Source organism: Microplitis mediator, chromosome 11 (genome assembly GCF_029852145.1).
Source record: "Microplitis mediator isolate UGA2020A chromosome 11, iyMicMedi2.1, whole genome shotgun sequence".
In the NCBI taxonomy this organism is placed as follows: Eukaryota; Metazoa; Arthropoda; class Insecta; order Hymenoptera; family Braconidae; genus Microplitis; species Microplitis mediator.
This window is the reverse complement of record NC_079979.1, coordinates 6,542,906-6,556,080: the sequence shown is the minus strand read 5'-3', so window position 1 is coordinate 6,556,080 and position 13,175 is coordinate 6,542,906. Positions and strand designations below refer to the sequence as shown.

Genomic DNA, 13,175 nt, shown 5'->3' with positions numbered 1-13,175 from the left:
CAAAATTTTTTTTTTCAAAAATTTTTTTTTTTCAAAATTTTTTTTTTTGTTGTATCTGCAATGATTTATCATTGTCAAAAATTATTCCTAAAATTTTTTTTACCGCTGTAACTGCATCTGCTTTAAATGTCAACTTAACAAAAATACGCTTTGGGTAACTCTAATGCCGGCGGTAAAAAAAATTTTAGGAATTTTTTTTGACAATGATAAATCATTGCAGATACAACAAAAAAAAAAATTTTGAAAAAAAAAAATTTTTGAAAAAAAAAATTTTGAAAAAAAAAAAAAATTTTTTGAAAAATTTTTTTTTTTCAATTTTTTTCGATAATCGATCTTTCTGATCAAAGAAATGAAGATTATCGGTAAAAAAAATTTTCAAATCGAAAAAATGACCAAAAACCGAGAAACTACCAATTATGGTGATTTTTGACAAAATCGATAAATTTAAAGCTTCGGGGCACTAAGAAAGAAAAATCGCAGCGATTTGAAATTTTCAGGGTTTTTTCAGGACACTTTGAAGTTGAAAAAAAGTCGAAGATATCCTTTGTTAATCCGTTATATCCAAAGTTATAGCAAGATTTTCGAATATCCTTAAATTTGTGAATTTTGACCTGTTTTTTACCAAACAATATCGCTTTAAAAAAAATTTTCTTATCAAATGCCACTAATTTTGCCTTATAGAGAATATTTTCCAGTTTTCAAAACCCTGCTTCCATTCTCTGTACGACCAATACATCCGGAGTTATTGATTATCAAAGCCAAAATGGACTTTTTTGCTTTGATCAATGATAACTCGGCGCCAAATCGTCGTAGAGACTTTTTAAGGCCACCAAATTAAAGGGCATAAAATTTCCGAGAAAAGTCAGACAGTCGGATTATTCAAAAAAATTTATTGTCGCCCATAGAGGTATTGAAAGACCAGCAAAAGTTTTGAAAATTTTTTTTTCGTTGGTTTTCTTATGATTACTCCGGAACCGTACATGATAAAAAATTTTGAGGTCCAGATCTGAAAACTAGAAACTTAAGGCTACAATTTGTTTTTTTTTTTTTTTTTTTAATACAACCATTTTTCACCGAGTTACAGCATGTTGAAAATCACCTAAAAATTTCGGATTTTTTTTCTATCCCTTAATTTCTGTGAGCAGTGTATATCGTTGATTAAATTTACAATATTCGATTATTATTATAGTGAAAATGTGACAAGTGTGGTGATAATAATCTTTGTGTGCATGTGAATGTTTGTGTATGAGATTTTTTGTTTATGATTTTTCATTTGCATATATATATATATATATATATATATATATATATATATATATATATATATATATATATATATATATATATATATATATATATATATATATATATATATATATTTATAGATGACCTTGAGAAAAGTTTTTCTAATTACTGAAATAAGCTGGAGAGAATAGTTTTGCGATTGACTGCAAATCTGCATTGAGCCGACATCTAGCGATGTTTAATTGCGAGTTCTTTTTGCCGCGTCTGCACGAGCGAATTTGATCTCCGGCTACCGTCTTATCTCGGTACGCATTCCAATTGCCTCTCGGTGTATTCAGTGCGATACGAACAGTTGAACGAGGACGATCGGGTTATTTAAACAATAAGAACCGAAGAAGAAAAAAAAAAGACAAAAAAAATGTACACCACTGAAGAACAGTACCACGGATTTTCCACGTGGTTACAGTGGGTCATCCACCGTGGTGGTTCGAGGGTAAGTGTGAATTTGTTTATTAGTAGTTTGTATGTAAATAACGAAATAATAATAAATTTTTCTTTTTGTAGACGATCCTGACCTTGGGGGTGATGGTAGGGAGTTTGGTTGGGTACATAAACCCGACCAACGCCCTCGAAGTAATAGACAACGTCTTCTTGTTGGCTGCAGGACATCTACCTCCGGAGCTCGTAGAGGCCCGGTGGTTCTACGAGGGTGCCTTGCAGACGTCTGGGCCTTTTGAGGTGGTGATGGCGCCGAACCACGAGCAGATCGAGATTCTCTCGGTCTGCCTTATGGAGACGACAGGAGGCCTCTTGAGGTAAGTTTTTCTCCCCTTTTTTTTTGGAGTTTGTTTTTTTTCTAATCTTTTCTCCTCCCCTTTTTTTTTGTTTTTTTAGAGATTGGACGCGAGCTTTAATGGAGCTGGACTAATTCGTCCTTGGGCCCTTACCTACCAGACGTTAAAGAGGAAAAATAAAAAAAAATTTTGATTTACCTTAAATTTTTTTTTTTTGACTATGTATAATTTTTTTTTAATAAATGTATAATTGGAAAAATATATAATTTCATTTTTTTATAAAAAAAAATTTTAATAAAAGAAGAGAAAAACAAAACAAATAATAATGATAATTTGGTTTTATTTTCCCTTCCCTTTTTCCCTTTTTTTTTTTATTTTTACTAAGTAAGTAAAATAAGTAAGTAAGTTTACTAAGTAAGTTATTAATATAAGTTAGTATAATTAATTTAGGTTAATATTAATAATTTTAAATTATTATTTTTCTTTATTCCATTCTGGCCGCGTGGGATGGAGAGAGCACGCGATAGATTTGAGTCGGGACGTGAGAGGGAGAGAGAGAGCGTTGCGCGACCGTGAACGACAGCTGTCGCTAATCGGTCTCTTCTTTGCCCGCGTTCGCAACTCTCGCGACGGTGTGACATCAATGAAATGCTAAATATCGACCGCTGAATTGATCGTAGATTTACCGGCAAGTGTCTCCATCTTACAGTCACTGGAAGGACTATTCTCTAAACCAGCTTATTTCATGTATAAATCAATGATATGTTTTATATCAGAAATAAATTGAATAATTGATGGCTTTTTAATGATAATGTTGAGGGATTCAACCTGAAAACTAAGAATGAACGTTACTTATATGAATAGCATGCATGTAGAATGATTTTTAGAGATTATTCTCAATATACCCATAAGTATTTCAGTGATATTTTATGGGAGTTTTTGAGAATTCTTTTCGTTGCTTTTGCGTATATCGCTTGGTTTTATTCGCGGTCAGTTTCTAATTTGCTGATTTAGCAAGGCCACGGTTATTATTATGTTTGTTTTTTTTTCTTTTATAGAGTAAGAATAGATGATTTTTAAACATATTGCTTTACATCAAGTTGTTCTTAAAGCTAGTGGACGCTCGTTACAGTTGAGAGGTAAGTCGGTATTAAAACCCATTTTCAATTTAAAAATAAGGAATTTGATAACTCCTTGTCAAAAAAAAAGTTTTAGTTATATATTGAAACTCGTAATTTCAGGATTTACTGAAAATGTGTTTTACTCGCCAACCTGTTAAGATTGCTGATCCGGAAATGGATCTTTTACCAGTTTTACTGGGTGAAATTTTGATAGAGGTGCGGGCTCGTTGGTATCTAGATTCGGATCCAATCTTTTTGTTCGTTTCTCATCAATACGAGGTTGATTGGATCCATTCGATAGCACCACCCTTGCCCCCGATAGAACCGGATGGTCGCGCTCTTACCTTACTAGAGGTATTTTTATATACTCATATATATTATATAAAGAGGAATTCTTAAAAAAAAATGCTTTTTTTTTTTTTTTTCATTTTAGTGTGTCGTGACCAATTTACATTGGTATTTTACGGACGATGCTCTCATTGGTAACAGCTGTTTAACGGAAGTTTTGAGATTTATCCGTCACATTCGAGGACGCAGAAATAATTTGCGTTTGTTAAATTCTACTTTGAAAGATTCTACTATCGCCTGGCTTTTCAAAAGGCGTTAATGTTTTGAATTTTGACAGAATAAATTGCGAATGAATTTTCTTTAAAAATGTATAGCGTTTTATTTCTTTAGTTTTTAAGAATCATTCTCATTATTTTGTTCTTAAGTTTAGTTTGTGTGACTTCAACAAACGTTCTCACGGCTAGCGCGTCTTGTTACCGCTGACGATGCGCTTATGCGTTAAGTCGGGCATTCAGTCGTCTGATTTGAAACTGGTACAATGTGCAAGTCTTTCGGTCAGAAGTATAACCTTGGGGATCCCATTTATTATTTTATAAGATCCTATTCCGAATTTGTTTATATTCGGAGGATTTTTGACATTTTGGCCCCCAACATTCAGACTTGTAAATGTTATAATACTTGTGATGTGCGTAATAATTTGCTACACGTAAGTGTTGAGGTGAAAAGTCTAGTTGGTCGTGATTTTAGTGTTATTTAAAATGTCGGCTTGTTTGTCTAGCATTATTTGAGTCGGGGTTCTCTGCCGGACTGCCCATCCCGTCTAAAGCGTGAGCTTTTTCTGGCGTGGAGTAAGCATCTTTGGAGGGAAAAGGACGAGGATTTGGATGATTGGATGGAGGATTGGAAGTCTATTTCCTGGCTCTTTAGGGAGGATGAAGAAGATGAGCCGGGAGAAGATGGGCCGGGGCAATTCGGCCATCACCAGCGTTCACTGGGTAACCGAAATGATGTTACCACTTGCAAGTCAAGTTCAGCTGTCGGTTTTCTCTTTTCAGTAAAGGGAAAATGAGCTTAAAGATCGTGTGTTCCTTCTTTTAACCCAAAATTTGCCCATTTCTTCAAATAACCGTATACAACTTGGATATGGTTAAATATGCAAGTGTATACGTAAAGAAAACTTGGTTTTCCTTTTTCCTTTTGAGTTTTTTTTTTTGTTACGGCGCAATTATCTAAATTCTCCAGGTAAGTGTTTTTAGTTTACTATGGAACATGTGACTAATCTGAGGTGAGTAACATTCTGAAGTTGGTTTTTGAAAGAAAAGTTTCTATCTATTTACTGCTTTCATTTTCTTGTTATAGGTGGTGGAAAAGGAGTATTTTAAGGAGTTTTCCAGGATTTATTTTTAAAGGAGAATTTGGCGGAGAATTGGTGTCCTGTAAGAAAATTTGTCAAGGCTGTGATAATATTTGTCAGCGGCTGTCATCTGCGTTTGGATTCGCGCATGCGCTATGAAAGGTAAACGTTTAAATAATTTGCTTTAGTTTCAAAAGTAATTTCGCGGTTTTTAACAGGAATTTACCAATTATCCTGTTTCCTCGGATGTTCAGGTGATTTTAAATTTCTTTAATAGTTTAGTTATAAGAATCTATTATTAAATTTTCTTCCTTTTTCCAAAATCTATCTGGTAAACTTAAGTCTAGTAATATGTTTCTTAATTAAAATTTTTTTCTCTTTTAAAATAAAGTGGTGGTAAAATAGGAATCCTCTTCAAAGATAGTCATAGATATGGTTAAATGAATACAAAAATTTTGTAGATGTTTTCCAAAATGGTCCCAAAAATTACTTCGGGGTCAGTTTCTAAATAATTAGCAGAGGACTGCTATTTTTACCACGCGAAATGTTTTTTTAACTTCCCGCTAAGAAAATTGTAAATTTTCAAAAATTCGGGAAGTTATTGGTTTCGGTCCGATTTACGAAAATCGAATTTCCATCATATGTCAACGTTTTGAGGTCCTAGGAAGCTATTCTGACTAATTTCAAGATGATGTCCGAGTGTATGTATGTATGTATGTACGTACGTACGTTGGTACGTATGTAAATGCCTGTATCTTTTGAACGGATGAACCGATTTTGAACTTTAAGGTGTCATTCGACGCGGATTGTCAATATCTTGAAGCCGAGAGTAAATTGAGCTTGATCGGTAGGGCTCGTTCAGAGATATTCCAAAAATAAAGTTTTTTCAAAAATGTTTTTTTTGGATAACTTTTAATGTGCTCGATGGATTAATTCCAAAATGGACTGGGCTCTAGAGCTTTATGAGCCGCGTCGAATGCCACCTCAACCATCAGAATCGGTTCATTCGTTCAAGAGAAACCGTTGTCGAAAGAATTAAAAAAAAAAAATTTTTTTTTTTTTCCTGAAATATCTCAAAAACGACTCAAAAATCGAATCCAAAATTTGATCAGCTTTAGAACTTGACAAAACGCGTCGATTGCCGCCTCAACCATCAAAATCGGTTGATTCGTTCGCGAGATATCGTGGAAGAAAGAAATGCTAAAAAATGGTTTTTTACAAAACAATGGCATACAAAAGTATTTGTGAGCTCTAAGAGCTCGAAAGTGTATTGACAATAGTATTTTCGAGCTCAACGAGCTCGAAAACAGCGGGAAGTTTTGGGGCTGGCCCGTAGGGTCAACTGACAGACCGATTCTTTTGTTTGATTATACATTATTCTTATCTTGTTTAGGTTGATTATATTGGTGCGTTGAAGTCGGAGAGACGGAAACCTCTGGATGTACGAGTTGGAGTTGTTCGCCGATTTGCGGAGAAGGAGACACGAGTTGATGTCGACGGATGCTCTTGGAGTTCGATGACCTCTGGTTGGTCCTTAGTTTAGACTGCCTTGGGTTTGAGATCAGAGGTACGTTTGGTTTCTATTATTGTCTTGTGTAGTACCTCGCCTGGCTACTTGTTTTTCTTATAGGTGAAGCAACGCCTCTTGCCTGAGCAGATACAACATTTGAGGAAAACTGGAACGATGAGAATGACACACAAGATGACGAGGATGGACATATTTCCCGCCGTCATCGTTCGTTGTACCTCGTCCTCCTGATGATGCAGCGCTATTTCAGACATCCGGTTTTCTGTTTCTTCTAATCCTGCTCCCAGGGTTGGAATTTATCGATTGTGTTCAACGGGTCGATGTTCTTTTTGAAGAGAAACCCTGAGACTTTAGGCTCAGCTGGTAAATTTATTGACAGTTTTTTCAAAGTTAAAATTAACTTCGGTAGCGTGATATTCAGCTGGGTGATTTCTTCATCTATACTTTTGATTAAGTATTTTCCGTTTTTGGTTTCGCATCTGCCCCAGATATGGATCATCCCTGTTCCATTGATGTAGTAGTCTTTTTCGACTGGATCCAAACATTTGAGACTTAACTTTTCCTCTTAGCAGGTCGAATAAGCCCAAGAGTTTGGTTGATTGAGCTTCATCCACGTAGTTTTACAATCGGGGATAATGCGGATGTTGCAAGTTCTCGAAATGTCTTCTGTCGATTTCAAGAGCAGCTTCATTTCGCAGTCGACTTCTTCAGGATCTTCTGTAGTTTGCAATGGGATATCGGGACGACACGATAGACCTTCTCCGATGGTTCTGCATTTATTTATATATTCAGAGTCTGCCAGGAAAAATCTTCGCAGGCCCGGATCTGTAACCAAGAACCTTTTGGATGGTAAAATGGTCAAAGTTTGAATTTTTCTGTTCACGTTTTCTGGTTTTGGCAACGGTCTCATTTCATATGATAGTAGCGGAATCTTGTGAAACAGAGGCAAGGTTACTATAATGAGCAGATAACCTTTTGCCCTCGCTACCTTTACTGTCGATACTGCTGACAAGGTTTAGAGGTCCATCCTGTCAATCGGCTGAGGTGGATTTAAATCAGGATGTTTCCGCATGATGTCGATCGTTGCTTTGTAAAGTTGTTTTGGCGATATCGCTTGAGGAGAGAGTCTGCCGGCTTTTGCGTCTTCGATGATGGTTTCGGCCTCTCTCAGGACTCGTAGGTGGTGATTGGCGATCTCCAAGCGCTCATCCCCCAGCATGAGGACTTGCGTGACATAAACGACTTCTTCTAAGGAGTTTAGCGTTGCGTTTATGAATGCGTGAGTGACGTCTGCAAGTTCGTTCAGATTGGACTGCATCTGAGCCTCACTCTGAAGGATGGTATTAATCTCACTCTTGACGATGTGGGTGGCGTTCTGTACCAGGTGCACCATTTCGGCATTATCTTGGTATAACTTGTCGATTTCCTTATTAATGTGTTCTTTGTCTTCATAATCCATGGTCCCAAACAATTCTCGAGAAATCGTGACTATGAAACCGAACCATGGAGCTCTCTGGTTACGGTCAAGTGGCGGCGTTTGAAAATTCGTTTCGTCGAGGAGTTGGTCTAAGCGATGCATGGCCTGATATATTCCAACCTGTACCTCATTTATCATGTTAATTTTCAGATAGTGCATGCAGGACCCGACGTCGATGATCTTGGCACAAGCAAGCATGGTTGAATGCATATGTTCTAACTCGAAGGGGTACAGGTCTACCAACCCCTTGACGTTAATGGAAGAAATGACGCACTAATTTTCTTCAACCAAATGGATCTTCTTAAATGGATCATTCAATAACCCTGGGTTGTCCGCCAATGGTTGGATGGTCATGACGTCCTTGGATTGACTGCTTCCTATGATGATGACCAGAAATATCAACAATGGCTTCATGGTGGTAAATTATTTTCTTGGATCTGAAACAGAGAACTTTATAAAGGTTTAGCCTTTTGATCGAAAGCAGGTTTAGCCTTATTAGGGTTGACCAATTTTCGGTTCCCTTTGTCATTCAGGTAAATAAGACTCCCAAATTCGTTAATTTCGACAATTTCATAAGGCCCGGTGTAATAAACATCCAGTTTATTTTTCCTCGGCTCGTTTAAAACATAAATGAAATCACCTACGTTAAAGGTTCTGGCATGTATGTGTCGATCACAACGAATTTTGGAATCTTGTTTTGCCTTATTGAGACAATCAGCAGCGATTTCTCTAACTTCTGATAATCTTCCCATAAGGTCAGCGAGATAATCAGAATAAGTTTCGATTCTGGAATAATCGGGGAATTGGGTTGGCAACCGAGCTCTTCGACCAAACATCAACTCAAATGGAGTGGATTTGGTAGAAGTGTGCACGTTTGTATTGTAACTTAACGCAGCAAGACCTACATATCGATCCCAGTTCGAATACTTATCTGAAATTACTCGCAAAAAGTCTATCAGTGGTTGATGGCTCCTTTCTAAGGATCCATTTGACTAGGGGTAATAACCCGAAGTCGTTGATCTTTGTATTTTTAAAGCTTTTGCAAGCTGTTGTATTATTTTCGAGGTAAATGACGTACTTTTTTCTGAGAGGATGACTTTCGGACACCCATAATAAAACATATATCGATCGACAAGGGCTTTAGCCACTGTTGTCGATCGGATATCGGATATCGGGATCGCGGTTACGGCTTTCGAAAAGTTATCCTGAATCGCTGGGATATGGACATTTTCACTTCTGGTCATTGAAAGTGGTCCAACGGTATCGATGGAAATTTTCTCGAAGGGCTCGAAAGGAGTATCGGTTATGATCAGTGGTTGTTTAGTTTTTATTCGCTTGAGTTTGTTCTTCTGGCAAATTTCGCATTTCTGGATAAATCTGTAGATCTTTTCCTTCATGCCAGGCCAGTAGAATCTCTTGCGGATTCGCCAATAAGTTTTCACGACACCTTTGTGGTCTGCTATAGGGCTACAGTGGTTTTATTCGATGATTTTATCGCGTAATTCTTCGGCAGGAACTTCTATATTTCCTTCGCAAAGAGTTACTTCGATTGGACAATCGCCCAACTCTTGTATGAGATAAGGCTTTATGTTCAAATCGTCGAAGTCATCCCCCTGTTTCGCTATGCGGAACGTATAAATCTCGTGTTTGAACATGGACGCTCTCAAGTTTCGTAGTCCTTCGATTAGATTTGTTAAGTCGAATTTCAAAATGATTTTTCTTGACGAAAACGGTAAAGATGGAGCATTGACCCAATTTTGTGACAAGTACATCACCCAATTTTGGTCTAGCCGCTTTCAGGTCTTCTCGATTGATGAAGGTGAGATCTCTCAACAGCCTTGAAACTGGTTTTATCATTTCACAATCCAGAGACAGGAAATGCACCATGTGATCTCTCACATACGTGATTCCATCTCGACTGTCTTTGAATTTAATTTAATTTTTAGGCAGTTTCTGAGGTCTGTCAGACTCAGAACCAGATGAAGAGAAAACTTCAGGCGGTGAGTAGTTTTGACCACTCAAATCTTCAGCTATGTCCGAAGATGGAGGGTCGAAGACGCACCATGGATCTTGATTCGGAAATTTAGGTGGCTAATCGTCATCCACAGCCATTTCATCCCCCAGTTGTTCGTCAACAACTTCCGGATGTGTCACATGGCGAGGATCAGATTCGTTGGCCTGCTCATTTCCGTCGTCTTGTTCTTGGTGTACTTCTACTTGAATCACCGTGGCTTCGTCATCTTGGGTGGTCTTTGATTTGTTTGATTGAGAAGAGCTCTCTTCCCTTCTTGTCAGATCATTTGTAGAATTGTTATTTGGTGATTTGGGTTGCTGGTTTTCGTTCAGCAACGTGTTTTCATTTTCATTAGTTTTTGGAGAAATTTCCCCCATTCGCTTGGGAGTTTCCTGGTGTGCTATACTAGAAGATGCAGCTGGAAAATCTTTAGTGTTTAAGGTTTGACAAGTAGAAGGTCTTGCTATGATGGTAGAATTTCGATTGTCTGCTTCTACCTCGTCATTCCAATAGAAGGTTTTAGAATGGTTATCGTATTCCAGCCCTTTATGCTCTTTCTGTGCAGCTCTCAACACAGTGTGTTTCCACATGGGAGTAGATGGACTTGAACTACCACTCAAATATTTTTCGCGGTTTGGTAGCTCGCGACAACGGTGGAGTTGCTGGATTTGTTTCAACTTGGACTTCTGGTTCAGAGCAGCTGGCTTCGCTGGAGTCTTCATCTTCTTCAGTATTTTCATTATCTCGAAGAAATTCTTCTTCTTCTTCTTCTTCCATTTCTTCGGATTCGTCCGGGTCTTCGTTTTCATCGTATTCGTGCGGAAGGTAACTCTGTTCAAGATATTCTCTGACTTCCTTGGCCACCTGAGGGCTGACTACTGGCAGTGGATTGTAGTAGTCGTCTGGATGAACAGAGCAATCCGCTTTTTATCTGGGATGTTAACGGTTCGTTGTTCAAGAGCTCTGTTGAAACGTTCGAATGATTTTCTCAAATCTTCCCGCATTTGTTGTCGATTGATCGCCACGGGCGAATTTTCATCCCCCTGATCGCTGGAACTTTCATTCTGTTCGTTCATCAGATACTCTTTGTTCATGAGTCGGACTGCTTCTTCTTCCTCCTCATCTGTTTCTTCAGCATTGGTTTCAGGCTCTGGTTCCGGGTCTACTGGAGCTTGGGGTTTCGATGGTGGACCTGGTTGATTTTCGTCGAATACGTCGTCTTCGATAGACCCTGAAACGTCAGGTTCAGCAGTACTTATTTCACAATAATTTACCTTTTTCCGATTTGGGTTCAGTTCTGTAGCTCGTCTCATTCGTAGACGAAATGCAATTGTATCACGAGGTTGCGGAGCGCTGTTAACACGGGGTTTATTTTTGCCTCCCGGTTTTCGACCTCGTTTTACTGCTGCTATTGCTTCGTCGTCAGGACAAGAATTTTTCTTGAGCGGTAACATTACAGCTTCTTTGATGGGTGTTTCATCTGAATTAATCTCTGCCGGAGATCTTTCTTCGGGATTGTAAGATAATCCTTCGGCATATTGCTCGGAGATTTTATGACGAACAACAACAGAGAATTTATATTCACTTAGTTTAGATCTCCATTTGATTTGGCGTTCTGTAACGGTTTGGCTATCCTTTAACCAGGACATACAAGGACTACTTGTATACAAGGTGAAGGGCTTACCATAGAGGTAAGGCCGAAATTGTTGCACCGCATACAAAACCGCCAAACATTCTTTTTCGTTGTGTGTATATCTGGTTTCAGGTTCTTGCAAAACTCTAGATGTACATGAGACAATTTTTTCGACATTTGCATCTGGGTTTTCGGGAGTTTGATCTTCGTTATCGAGTTCTTGGCTCAAAATACCCGAGATGCCAACATCAGACAAACTTGTCGCTAATATGAATGGTCGATTAAAGTCTGGGTAAGCGAGGAATGAATTTTCGCACAGTGCATTCTTTATGTCATCGAAAGCTTTTTGAGAATCAGCTGACCAGACGAACGGTTTAGTTTTTCTGGTAAGGTCAGTGATTGGTTTTGCTCTTTCTGCGAAATTTTCGATGAAACGCCTATAATAGTTCGCCAATCCCATAAATTTGCGCGCCTCCGTATGGTTACGGGGGTGGGACGCGTTTTTAAGGGATGAAATCTTCTTTGAGTCAGGTTTCACGCCATTCTTAGTAATGATGTGACCCAAATATTCCACCTCCGGGCAGAGAAACTTACATTTCTCGGGCTGAAGAGTTAGCCCAGCCTCTCGAAGGCGGTTGAAGAGTCTTTGCACTCGCACTTCGTGCTCTTCAAGAGAAGATGCGTAACTTACAAAATCATCCAGGTAAATGAATAATTCGGTGCCTTTCAAACCACTCAAAGTGGAGTCCATCATGCGTTGGAAAATTGCCGGAGCGCACTCAAGCCCAAAAGGCATGCAGCAATATTCCTAATGGCCATCAGGGGTGGAAAACGCAGTTTTCTCAGCGTCCCTGGGATCCAATGGTACTTGATGGAACCCGCTTGCAAGATCGAACACGCTGAAATATTTCGCTCCACCGAGTTGATCTAGAATGTCAATTATGAGTGGTAGGGGGTAAGCATCCCCGATTGATTTACGTATAATTCCTTGTTTGATCAAATTATCGACTTGTTTCTTGATTTCCTCGCGATGTTCTTGAGGAAAACGGTATTGTTTGATTCGGACTGGCGTATCACTTGTGGTTTCGATTTTACAAGTGAACTTTTTAGATCGTCCCTGGCGATCGCCCGGAAGGTGAAAAATATCATGATTTTTCTGTATGAGTTTAAATATTTGTCTTTTTTCGAGTCGATTGAGATGGTCCGTCGGAATTTTATTAAGGATCACGTCGATACGCTCCCTTCTGGATAAGGATTTCCTTCCGGGTGAGGAATCAGATGTTTTAGAATTTCCATCTGAAAGATCTGAATGGTCGTATTCGAATTCTTCGAGAATCTGAGGCTCAATGTTGATTTCTGCCGGGTCGGATGTAGTATTGATGACCATACACATCGCTTGACCTTCATCCACTGAGACAACAGCTTCGCCCATTAAGAGTCCTTCCTCCAGAGGAATCTTACGGAGATAGCCTTGTTTGATTTTTGGATTCAAGACAGGTACGGAAACAGACATTCGCATACGGGATGGGATTACGTATGAACGAGATGGTTTTACTCCTAGGCTGAAGTATAGAGGTCGGGAAGGTCGAGAGAATAAATTCAGAGATTGATGATGGTACGAGATTTCTGCCTGTTCCTTTCTCAGGAAGTTGTTTCCCAAAATGCCCACGCCATTGAAGGGTAAATTACCCTCACAAACGTGAAATCGAATTTTGGTTCCC

General features: G+C 38.6%; 1 long non-coding RNA gene across 1 annotated transcript; it reads left to right on the top strand.

The window, feature by feature from the left end:
• The first annotated feature begins 3,146 nt into the window (after nucleotides 1-3,146).
• LOC130677921 (uncharacterized) lies at nucleotides 3,147-3,690 on the top strand. Its single transcript, XR_008991734.1, has 3 exons — nucleotides 3,147-3,178; nucleotides 3,281-3,514; nucleotides 3,594-3,690. It is a non-coding gene; the product is annotated as an uncharacterized LOC130677921 (long non-coding RNA).
• The last annotated feature ends 9,485 nt before the right edge of the window (nucleotides 3,691-13,175 follow it).